This window comes from Schistocerca cancellata, chromosome 6 (assembly GCF_023864275.1).
Source record: "Schistocerca cancellata isolate TAMUIC-IGC-003103 chromosome 6, iqSchCanc2.1, whole genome shotgun sequence".
Lineage (NCBI taxonomy): Eukaryota > Metazoa > Arthropoda > Insecta > Orthoptera > Acrididae > Schistocerca > Schistocerca cancellata.
In genome coordinates, this window is record NC_064631.1 from 171,526,071 (window position 1) to 171,538,212 (window position 12,142).

Genomic DNA, 12,142 nt, shown 5'->3' on the forward strand with positions numbered 1-12,142 from the left:
GATCATCTTTGAGACGGTCCTTTGGTCACCTTTGGTGGAACCAAAGAGATGAAATTTACCTGAGCTTTGAGCGCCTGAAATGTGGCTGACCAATGGGTAGCATGGTTTTCCCCCACCTCGACAGAGGTGCGAGATGACCTGAAGGACAGCCATGTTTCAGCACTCTGCTGCTGGATCTAGTGTTGGTAAGACCTGTCTTAGGCGTGCTCCGTAAGGACAAAAGAGTGGAGACATGGTATGCATGTGAAATACTCAAGAGTAGTTTAGAATAATAATTTCTCTATTTCAGGAACTTTTGTGGGGAGAATTAAATGTCAAGCAGGTAATATTAATGGGATCGTAGTAATCTTCGGAAGTGACCAACGGTCACAATGAAACCACGTGTAGCAATAAGTTTAAATACTTCCGAGTGCTTAAGTTAAGCTGAATTACTAGCGTGTGTACTATAAGTTGGAAATATTTAAGAAATGGCGTGTGCAGGGCTTGAAATTAGAGGCGAGTACTTCCACGTGATGAGTACTGTGTGAGTCTCAATCTGTGTATGAGACAAAGGGTATAGAGAAGTACTCGTCCATGGTATCAGTTGAGGACTCGCGTGTATGATGAATATGTTCTTAATATTACTTTGCGTGTTATGTTTCCGTGTGACGCTTGATTCAAACTATAATACTCTGAGAGAGAAGCAAGGTGAGTCAGCCGTCTATCCAGCAACGCCACTTGGTTTGCATTGCACAGGAAGACGTGCATATATCGTCCAGAGTTCGTAGTAGGAAAGAAAAGTTACGAAGTGGGGGAGTGTCGTGTGGAACTGGGATGAATACTAATTGAAGTGGGAAAGCTGAAAGTGATGTGATTATAATGTTGTGACTATTCCTTATGTTGTATTCCATGTCACAGTGTGGTGTATGTCATGTAATTTAAGTATGTTTGGTTTGCATGGGAGAGTAGCAAGGTAGTTTCAGAGGTAGTGGGTTATGAATGTTCCTTTTGTACCGCTCGGTCTGGAGGAAAGTTTCATGATGATGGTTGTGAGAGTCGAAGTGTGAGATATAGCAAAAGATCCACCATCCTATCCAGAAAGTGCACTGTAGCGTTAAAGAATTACGAGACCATAAGATAGAGAATCACCAATGTAAAGCCATGCCCACTGGGCGGAATTTCTCATGTGTTATTGTTGTAGGTTATAAAATTTGTGTGTTTAGGTTATAGACTTATCGGAATAAATAAGATAGTGAAAAGAAAAAGATTGGTGGCCTTTTCCTTCGAATTGTACGTTGTCATGATATCCAGAATTAATAATGTGTGCGCCATTCATATTCAGTGCGATGGCCACGTGTTGATAAAAGCCGTTAAATAAGAAAGAAAATGTGGTATTGCCAGTGCATAGTGAACAGTCAGTGCTGTGTAAATTACTAATAGTCAGATGTGCGTTTCCGTTGCGTTATATCCAAGCAGGAGGATAACTTTTAACTTAATTGTGAGTACTAGAGTTCATGATACTTGATAAATAGAAAATTAATCCACTCGCTTGGCAGACCACTCATCCTGCAGGCCTGACTGCTTGATGCCACAGTATGAGCAAGGCATGTGGGTGGCTCTCAACCTAACTATTGCGTTTAGTGAAATACATTTCCTCATGGACTGATTTTATTTAAATATAGTTTTGTTGTTGTTATGGTGATGTATGTACTATTTATGTTTTGTGTTATACATATGATTATTTTAAAAGACATGGATGCGCAGCTGTTAGTATCCTGCAGGCTTATAGGGAATCTGCAAGTTGTAGGAAGTAGTTAAATTACGTCTTTGGTCGTTATTGGGTTGTTTCAGCGATATTAACTGTTGCGCCAAATGTGATTAGCCATTAAGATTATCCAAAATTGTCGACGTATAAAATCAGCAGTTGTGAAGGCACTGTTGATATTGAGTTGTATTACTTTTTTTGTTTTCTTTTCTCATTTTACATCAGTGAAATATAAGTACATTACACTTTTCTTAGCCGGTTTAGGTGTTCGTTTTGTAATAAAGAGTACTATTAACCATTCATCACTTTTATTATGTTAGGCCATATATTGATTATTAACATGTTTACTTTTGGCTGAGAAATATTTTGATTGCATTAAATATTTGTGGTATCTATATTAAGTGCAATGAATGAAATGAACTGTCATAGGAGATGGAGAGAACGAGTACTAAATCGACAGTCGGAGAGTTGAACAGTAAGTGTACGTGTGAGAGAGAGAGTTCGCGTGAACGCGCAGAGACAGTAGCATGTCGAAGTCGTGTCGGAATGAACCGTATGCCAAGTAGAGCCGAACATCTACATTCTGAATACCGGTTGGACTTAATATTGCCATGAACATTGTATGAAGAAACTGTCAGATAGCTTCAAATCGTATGAAAGGCTAAAAGCTAAGCTAACAATTTATATGCGGGGTTGCTTTCGCTCTTGTGACGTAAGTGGCGAAATACCGATGTTACGTATTTTTCATTTACAAGCTAATGCGGTTTCGCTCGCTTAAGACCATAAAAGTAGTTATTTAAAGGGTGTTCTCAATGTGAGCTTACGGATGTGACTTGTGAGGCAAAACGAGACGCAATACATTTTCATATCCCGCAAGTTGCCGTGATTCTGCATACTTTAAAAACTGTAAACCTGACATGTGGCGGACGAATCTATATCCTTCGTACGTCCATAGTTGAAATGGAGGACAGTGGGACGTCAGGTGGTATAAATTTATATTCAAAATGAAGAAAATTCTCCAGCTGTATTTAAGGTGTCGATTTTTTTTTTTTGGCAACTAGTTTCAACGTTATAACAACGTCATCTTCAGGCCAATACACTTGTTGACGTCAACTGCGTCCGGCTGATACTAGAAGTCAGTGGTGAGAATACGGACGTGCTCCGTGTGGAAGGTGGTTAGTAATTAGTATGAAGTTTCACTTCACTGACTTCTAGTATCAGCCGCACGCTGTTGACGTCAACAAATGTATGGGCCTGAAGATGACGTTGTTACAATGCTGAAACTAGTTGCCAGAATAAAATCGACACCTTAAATACAGCTGGAGGAATTTCTTCACTTTTAATATGAATCTGTATCCAGCGGGAGTCAGAGGAGGAATATTATATCCACCGTATGGATTACGAATACGTCAAGGTGCACACATATATTTTCATATTAACGAACCATTTACAACTTTGCCAAATAGCCTAGCTCAGACGACGCAGGAAGGCATCATCCAGCATGCACAAATAAGCAACATTATATTTTCGCGTCACTATAAAGCTCTCTCTCCGCAAAAGCACTGCAAACCGGCCAAGTAACTGTTAACGTAATTTTAATTACACTGACTTAATCAAACACGTGCCGTTCAATAAATGTAGTTACATGCTAACTAAGTTCAAGTATTTATCTTCACTTAAAACTTCCGGGCTGATAGGCCGTGGTCAAAGTATAAAACTCTCCCCAGACGTTTCGTCTCCGACTGCGGGAGACATCCTCGGAAGTACGGCGGCGAACTGTTAGCCACATAGTTCTCTACCACTACTATTTGTAATCTTTGCCTGTTTTTCATTTGTTTGGCATTATATGTGTCTCTACGTGTTTTTCTGGGGTATGTGCACCGGCATTTACGTGTTGGATAATGAGGGAGAATTTTACGTGTTTGCAAGTTGCTTTTTATGAAACTTGTGCGAATTGTGGGTCCGCCATTAGGTTTCTGGCTCTGATCAATCAGTATAAAGTACGTTATTTCGAACTGATGCAATTGACAACGTTACGATGATAGGAACTTACGTTTACGTTCTGACCCTCGTTTAATTGCAGCATTCCCCAAGGCATGAGTTACTTAGATTTTGAATTATCTAGGGGCTATGTTACGATCTACTTAACTTATTATATCAAAGCATTACGATTGCAATATTTTATGGATTTTGCTTATTACTTGTGAACATAACTTTTACGGTATCTGGTAACAAAACGGGCTTTTCCTGTTCTGCAGTGCTCAAATGTTACTTCATTACAGTTCTGAGATAAATACTTTGGCTTACTCATGCTCTAAATTCGGTAATTTACCCACCATAAAGTTTGTTTACATAAGAGTCTGGAATATCCAGGTTTGAAGTTTAATATCGTCAGAGCCAGTTCCGTTACACAGTATTACAATGAATGACAATAAGAAGTAATACAATAACCACTGGTATAAACTATTTATTAGGTATTATGAGATTCTGAGATTACGTTTTTTACAAAAATCTATCTGAATTGTTTTACTTGAGCTTTTGCCATCAGTTCAAGAACCTTTGCGTCCATAATTCGAACCACATCGCAAATGGGATTGATTCTGTCGACTGAAGGAAACAAGAGTTAAAATTTTAAGCCGAGCCTCGAAGGGTTTCAGTTCTAATGCGGACACAACTTTTCTACGATGATTACTCACTAGTCGAACTGCTTGTGGAAATAAACCAAACTGAAAGTCCTAAAATAATCGTCCACCAAACAAATACAGTGTTATTTAACGTTTAAAGGTCATCTTCACGGCCTCTGCCACAGTTAGCTGCAGCAAGAAACGAAACGGAAGGTTGAAAACAACGCCAACAACGCCCGCAATAAGTCACGAGGAAAGTAAATATAGGTCATGAAAGCTTACAATATTACTAATTATTAACTTTATTTATCTCTTTTAATAAGCGAATTGTTGCCTGTCACTTTCAGTCTCCTCCGCTGATTTTTGCCTAATGTCATTTTGTAAGAAAATACGAAAAACTTTCTTCAGTTACAGGCACATCTTATATACACTCCGCGTCGAAGTTAATAGACCGTTTATACGTTCTGAGAACGAATAAAGTTAGCTAACTCTCTCCTGTTTTGTGTAGAGTTGCGATATAAATGGTTTTCTATTCTTAAATGCATAGCTTCCTTTGTCAGTTGTTTATTTATCCAGTTATCATTTTACATTAATAGTGGGCGTGTCAGCTGAACACAGTAATGAAATGTAATCAACAAGTTGCACGTACAGTTGCAGTTATCTATTGAAATTAATGTTAAACTATTTACCGACAACTCACCAATCATTGCACAACACTTTAGACACTTGATTTTTGGGACTGACATAATGTCCACAATAATATTCCTGCCTCACCATTTAAATATTTTTGTATTCAAACTTGTCTGAAGAACTGAGGCACCATTGCTCTATATTGAACAAGTTTTTAATAGATCGATCTTAACTGCAATCGACAATTTGCACTGTCGTGTACCAGTTGCATACAATACGTCATCTTAAGTGAGTTTCACAATTAGAAGGCACTGAAATGTAATTTTAAACGCATGAATAGTTACTTTCACACGCACGTAATTATTAAGAACGAACTTCTGTCAACAGAAATCATCTGAGGCCACATTCCGTGTCGGTGGACGCTACTGTTATCGCGCGAAATGGCTCCCAAGCACTCATGAGTGCGTTGCATATGGCGGCTAGCGCATGGCGTTGTTTACTTCACCTCGCAAGATTTCGTCGGAATTCATGGTGTTTTAAAAGAGTGCCGCATTTCCCTACGAGTGTCACGTACCTTTAGAGCATTGTTGCTTCTCGTGTAACACAGTGACAGTGCTCTACCGCCGTCTACAGCGCAAAACTGTCTAGAAACAGCTGTGTGGCCAGCTGGCAACGCGCCGGGATCGTAGCAGACCTTGGATGACGTCACTAGCTGTGGCAACGGTTCCCGCCACAGCGGACGCGCCGTGATCTGGGTAAGTGCGGCGTTATGAGATCCACAAATGTCTGCTTAACCCTCTGAGTACTAATGATTACTACAGTTGTTTCCGCCTGAAACCTCCATTTTATTATTTTGTAGTTTGAAGTACCAATGCCTCTCGCATGAAACCGCCGGTGCTATTGCAAGACAGAGACATCTAACGGTACCATGATGCATTTCTGCGAATGCAGCGCATTGTAGCAGCAACTTGGAGTGTTCAAAACAACAGTCGGTGCGGAGCTACGTTGTAATAGGAAATTATGATGTGCGTTTTTTTTTTTTTCTTTTTGTAGTGATCATATTGAGGAGATGATAAGTATATGTAAAGTTAAACAGTGAGTCCAAAAAGTATTCGTCTAGCTGCATATCTTTTAGAAAACAAAATCTGTGTAACATGAAAAGTAATGTATACAAAATCTAAAGAGCCAGTCATGTAAGAAGTACCTCAGTAAGTCACTTTTGTTGAAAAGCAAGGAAAGAAATCCTTCTAAATCGACGGCAAGGTTAACAAATTAGAAATGTAATACAAGAGCTAGTTCTTAAAGGCACCGATACAGTGCAATTACCGCCATGGGACGTAAGGGTAGTGAGACAACTCTGATCGAAAGGAAACTTATTCTGCGCTTACGTAATGAGTACAAATCTTGTTACCAGATTGGTAAAGTAGTTGATAAACCTAGGTCGACGGTTCGTCGATAATAGATCGATTTTACGCAAATCATTAAGAAACCAACCACGTACCGGACGCCTTCACACTTTGACTGATGCAGACGTGAGATTTATCATGAGGGAAATGAAGAAGAAATCTAAAATCAGCTTTTATAAGTTGGCTGGGAAGTTAGAGTCTAGGGAAAGAAGGCGTGTGCCAACACAATCAGAAATATCAGGGCCGGGTAGCGCGCAGGAAATTTTGGGTTAGAGAACAGAATCGAAAGAAACTTCATTTCGCGATGGAGCACAGATTCCAAAAGGAAGACTTCTGATGAGAGTAAATATAACGTATTCTGGTCGGATGGCAGGCGAATGGTGTGGCGTAAGAAGAATGTGCCAACGGTTAAACACAGTGGTGACTCCCTGACGGTGTGGGGCTGCATGAGTGCTGCAGGTGTTGGAAAATTACGTTTTGTAGAAGGTAAAATGTATCACCATATATATCAACATTTTAGAGGATAATCTGAGTCCTAGCGCCGAAAAATGAGGTCTGCAAGGAAATTACATTTTTCAACAATATATCGACCCAAAGCATACGGCTGTAAATACAAGGCTGTGGCTCCTGTACAATACACCAAACCAACTTAACACCCCTCCTCAGAGCCCAGACATTAATCGTTTGGAAAGTATTGGAAGACAGCATCAGGAGAATACACATTTGTAACAAGAGAGACCTAAAAGAAGCACTTCAAGACGAATGGGACAAAATTCCAGCCTCTCTGACGGCAGACTAGGTCAAGTCGATGCCCAGACGACCACAGGCAGTAATAGCTGCATAGGGAAACTCCACTAAATATCAATTTTCGTAACTGATATCACATTTTCAGATTGTAACTTTAGAAAAAAACATGAATGGACGAATACTTTTTGTAGTAGCCCTTGAATAAATTCTCCATTTTGTCGAATTTGTTATCGCTATGGATGTATTTATTTCCTTGTCCATCAATAAAAATGACTTACTAAGATTCGTTGCATATAACTGGATGTTCACATTTTATGTTCCCTTCCTTTCACGTGACATATACTTAGTTTCTTAAAAAAATTACAACTAAACGAATGCTTTTTGAACTCACTGTAAGTCCTAGAAGGCTTTCGCGATGTCATGCTCTAATAAAATCTTCTTGGTTTACAAGCCGGGTCGCTTCAAATAAAGCGCTCTAGCTTCCGATAGCTGTCTATGCCACTGTCTTCTCAATGACTGCCACGGCTGGCAGGATGTTATGCTCATATAGATGCAATGTCAATATCTGTAACCTTCCAGAGAAGGCAGGTTGGACAGTTAGTGGCGGCTGAGTCCCGTCGCGGTACCGACTGACGTCACATGGCGCGAGGGGCTGGCGCCAACTTGCGCTCCTGCCTCCCTACAAGCGTCAGGCCTACGTCTTTGCTTTCGCTCAATGTCCAGAGCCCGTCCCCATGCCCTGCTGAGTGCGTACTCCTGGTATCTGTTAAAACAGTTGCTGTTGATTCTTATGTGGACCGCTTCTTTTATAACAGAATCCCAATATAACGATGTTTGGACCAAAACTCTCGGTTTTCGAGTAGTATTTTATGCCCAGTTTCTAGACAATCTTCAGCAGTGGACGACTTGTCAAGTTCCCTTTGTCTGATACGTCACGAATGTTCGGCACAACGCTCAGGAACAGTGCGAATAGTTTAACGTTTGTAAATCCTACCACATTCACAGGGGCACTATACAGGGTGTAAATTTTAAGTTGACAAACTAAATAACTCGAAAAATAAGCTTCACACGAAAAAAAAAGTGTAGAATCCAAAGTTGATTTTTTTCAAGAGGGACATCTGCTGGTGCTAAAATTAGCCCGCCACGCCAGCCCCCTTGAGGTTGGGCTGGAGGCAACTTTAAAATAACAAATGGGAGCCCCCATTTTTTATTGCAGAATGTACTAGGAACTCGAACACCTATGTTGTCTTTAACGGGATGTAACATACCTCTTATCTTGGAGGCGGGTCGGAACACTGGTACATGCTCTGTACATGCCTCTTCAGCACGCATCCTATGTTGCTAGTAGTTACTCCGTAGTATGGAAGAAATGCAGCTGGCTTTGCCACTTCCGCCAATTCAAGAGACGTCTTTTGGCAGTGGCACCTAAAAGCTCGGTTGTTTTGTTCGAAGTGATGCGGCTTGTAAACCGAGAAGATTTTATTATATCTAAAGTTAATGTAACATAAATCTGAATGTGTACTGCAGTATTTGTGAGTGGTTTCGAAATGAAACAACACGTATTTTTGATACAGATTTATTAAATTGTAGGTCAAATTTTTTGTTTATTATTTACAGCGGCAATTTGTTTTATGAATTCATGGAAATTTCGATATGTAGGATTGTGTCTAGGACTAATCCGAAATTACTTTCAATGTCAAAAAAATTAATTGTTAATTTTTTGCCAGTTTCTTCTTGAATCGGTTAATTTTGTGAAACATTTTTAAATTAGCTATTTTTTTGTTTATTAGTAGGGCTCGAATGATTAGCAACTGCACGAACCCACATAGGGTGCGAGTCACATTATTTTATAGTTCACTTTATTGTCTCCAGGATCGCACTATACTGAAAATATCTTGTCAGGAAAAACATTGCACGTTATACTGTGTGCAAAAAAAAAAAAAAAAAAAATGGTTCAAATGGCTCTGAGCACTATGAGACTTAACTTCTGAGGTCATCAGTCCAACAGAACTTAGAACTACTTAAACCTCACTAACCTAAGGACATCACACACCTCCATGCCCGAGGCAGGATTCGAACCTACGACCGTAGCGGTCGCGCGGTTCCAAACTGTAGCGCCTAGAAGCCCTCGGCCACTCCGGCCGGCTATCCTGTGCGCAGAGGTCTTCAAATACACAGAAACAAATTTCGCATGTGCCCCAACAGAGAGCGATAGTGCAACGACCTTTCATGCTCCGGAGCACATGGTAGCACACCTAACATTTTAGCCTCGTATATTCTTTCACCCAGTCTGAAGACTGGTTTGATGCATCTCTCCACGCTAATTTGTGCAAGACCCACTGACTGCTTAGCTGCTGCAGCCTGCATCAGTTTGAACATGAGCTTGACGAAGACTGGTTTGATGCATCTCTCCACGCTAATTTGTGCAAGACCCTCCGACTCTGCTTAGCTGCTGCAGCCTGCATCAGTTTGAACATGAGCTTGACGTTCCTTCACAGTTTTATCCTCCTACGACCCTGAACTTCACTCCGTTATTAATTTCACTGATTGTTTAGGATGCGTCCTATCAACTGATTCCTTCTTTTGAACAAGTTGTGCCATAAACTTCTTTTCTCCCCAGTTCGATACAGTACCTCCTCACTAGCTACACGATCGACCCATCTAAGCGTCAGCGGTTTTCTTTAACATTACTTTTCATACGCTTCTTTACTCGTACTGTGTGAAATGCACAAGTCTATGTTTCAGGTAAGTACCTTGAGAAAAGACGCACCCTATCTGTTTTCACCTGAGTGAATAGTAACAAGAATATTATAGCAACAAACAAGTATCCGTAATCTTATCAACCACTCAGATTAAGACGACAGTGCTGTGTCATCAAAGGTAGGTATTAATTATCTTATTGACAGTAGCAATTCTCATACACGATTTCCTGCAAAACATTTTTTTCATTCATTTTCTTGTGTAGACATGATCCCACGCCACGATGCCATCTCTCTTTTATTTCTCGAAGTGCAAGAGTTAAAAAAAATAGTTATGTTGGTCTTAAGAACATAGACTGACAGCATGTTATCTTTTATGTCATATTATGATTCGTTAGTTTGTTTTGTTTGATATACTCTTACAAGGAGATCCCACCATAAGTCTTCTCTGATGCAATCGGGACTTAGCAGAGTGAAAGGACGAAAATAACGATACTCAAGACTTTCCGAGAAAATGACGGTGAAAGTTTCGATGCCAATGCATCAGCCATTTTGCGCAGTAAGTACAAGTGAGCTCGTAGGACGGAGGCTAGGAACATAGCTGTTAATTGTTGCGCCCCCTGTTCAAATCCAATCATATGTTGTTTATTCTCTCATTTCTTGTCGCGGAGGTATCAGTATTTTTATGACATAGCAAATACAGTGGAATTGTGGACAAAAAAATTAAACATTCCAAAAATTATTAAAAATGGCTTCTATAAGCCGAATTCACACGGATTAACATTTAAAGAAAACTCATACCAGCTGTACTTGTTTCTCTCGAATAAGTCGTTGGCAACTTTGGTCCTCGAGAAACAGCCACAAAGTCAGGGGAGCTCACAAAACAAACTTACACAATTTTGGAATGGTTCAAATGGCTCTGAGCACTATGGGACTTAACATCTGAGGTCATAAGTCCCCTAGAACTTAGAACTACTTAAACCTAACTAATTTAAGGACCTCACACACATCCATGCCCGAGGCAGAATTCGAACCTGCGACCGTAGCGGTCGAGCGGTTCCAGACTGAAGCGCCTAGAACAGAGCGGCCAATAGAGTTTCTACCTGCAGGAGAGTTCGTCCGCACTTGGAGCACTGTCTCGTTCAGCTTGACAATTCCAGACCACACACGAGATCTTCGACAACTGCAACAGTCCATCACAATGAGTTCACCGTTATCGATCAACCTCCGTGCAGATCCGACTTGCCTCCATTCGATTTTCATCTGTTCCCAAAACTTAAAAAACACCTTGGAGAACTTCAGTTTGATAGTGCAGCTAGAGGTGAGGTTTTCGCTCTGCTTACAAAGTCAAACTTGCTACATTGTAGGCGTGAGCAAAGCTGGTCCCTCGTTGGGGAGATATATTCGTCGCCGTGGCGGCTTCGTTGAGAAATAAATTTGTAGACATGAACAGTAAATCTGTATAATGTTAATAACGTTTGATTTGTTTAACAAGCTTTAGACGGGTTAAACTCTAGGGAAAAAAAAACGATAGGTATAGACTGGGACGGGAGACTACTGTCTGGGCAAGGAAGGGAAGCTCAAAAATGGCTCTGAGCACCATGGAACAGCTGTGGTCATCAGTCCCCTAGAACGTAGAACTACTTAAACCTAAGCAACCTAAGGATATCACACAACACCCAGTCATCACGGGGCAGAGAAAAAGGGAAGTTCTTGATCACCCTACTTGTTCACCACGTGTATTGAAAATGCCAGAAAAACCTTTGAATCAGAAACGACATTGCAATAGTTGCTGAGAACGAAAGTAACATGCATAAAATGGCGAGTAAATTGTCAAATATTATAGAAGAATATGAGTAGAGATTATAAAAGGAAATGCTTTCGCTAAAAGAGCATTTGCAAACAAGAAAGAGCATTGAACAAATAAATATTTAAGCAAGGTGGACAAGATATTTGTCAAAATATATATCTGAGCTACGTTATTGAATGGCTGTGAAAGTTGAATAGTTAGAGAGGATGATATAAACGTGTAGAAACAATGGATATATGGTTACGGAGGAGGATTAACCAAACTAGTTGCGATGGTATTAAAAGGTAAGTGTACAGAAAAACCACGCCAAAACAATTTCCTCTGTCCCGTTGTTTAGTCAGCATATGACCGCCACTGTGATGTGGTTAACTGGCACAAATAGCGGGACTGCTTGAGCTCGGATAAATGCTTGCGTCAGATAAGTCAGTAGTATCCGGTTTCCTAATGATATCAGTTACTCTTAGGCTCAATGAGAATGAATG

General features: G+C 40.3%; 1 protein-coding gene across 1 annotated transcript in view; it reads left to right on the plus strand.

Annotated features, from left to right (window-relative positions):
* Window positions 1–5,471: 5,471 nt before the first annotated feature.
* The window catches only part of LOC126191023 (monocarboxylate transporter 1-like), a 105,072-nt gene continuing 98,401 nt past the window's right edge, over window positions 5,472–12,142 (plus strand). The window contains exon 1 of the mRNA XM_049931722.1: window positions 5,472–5,753. The gene's annotated coding sequence lies outside the window, so the exon portion shown is untranslated. The remainder of the gene's footprint in view (window positions 5,754–12,142) is intronic.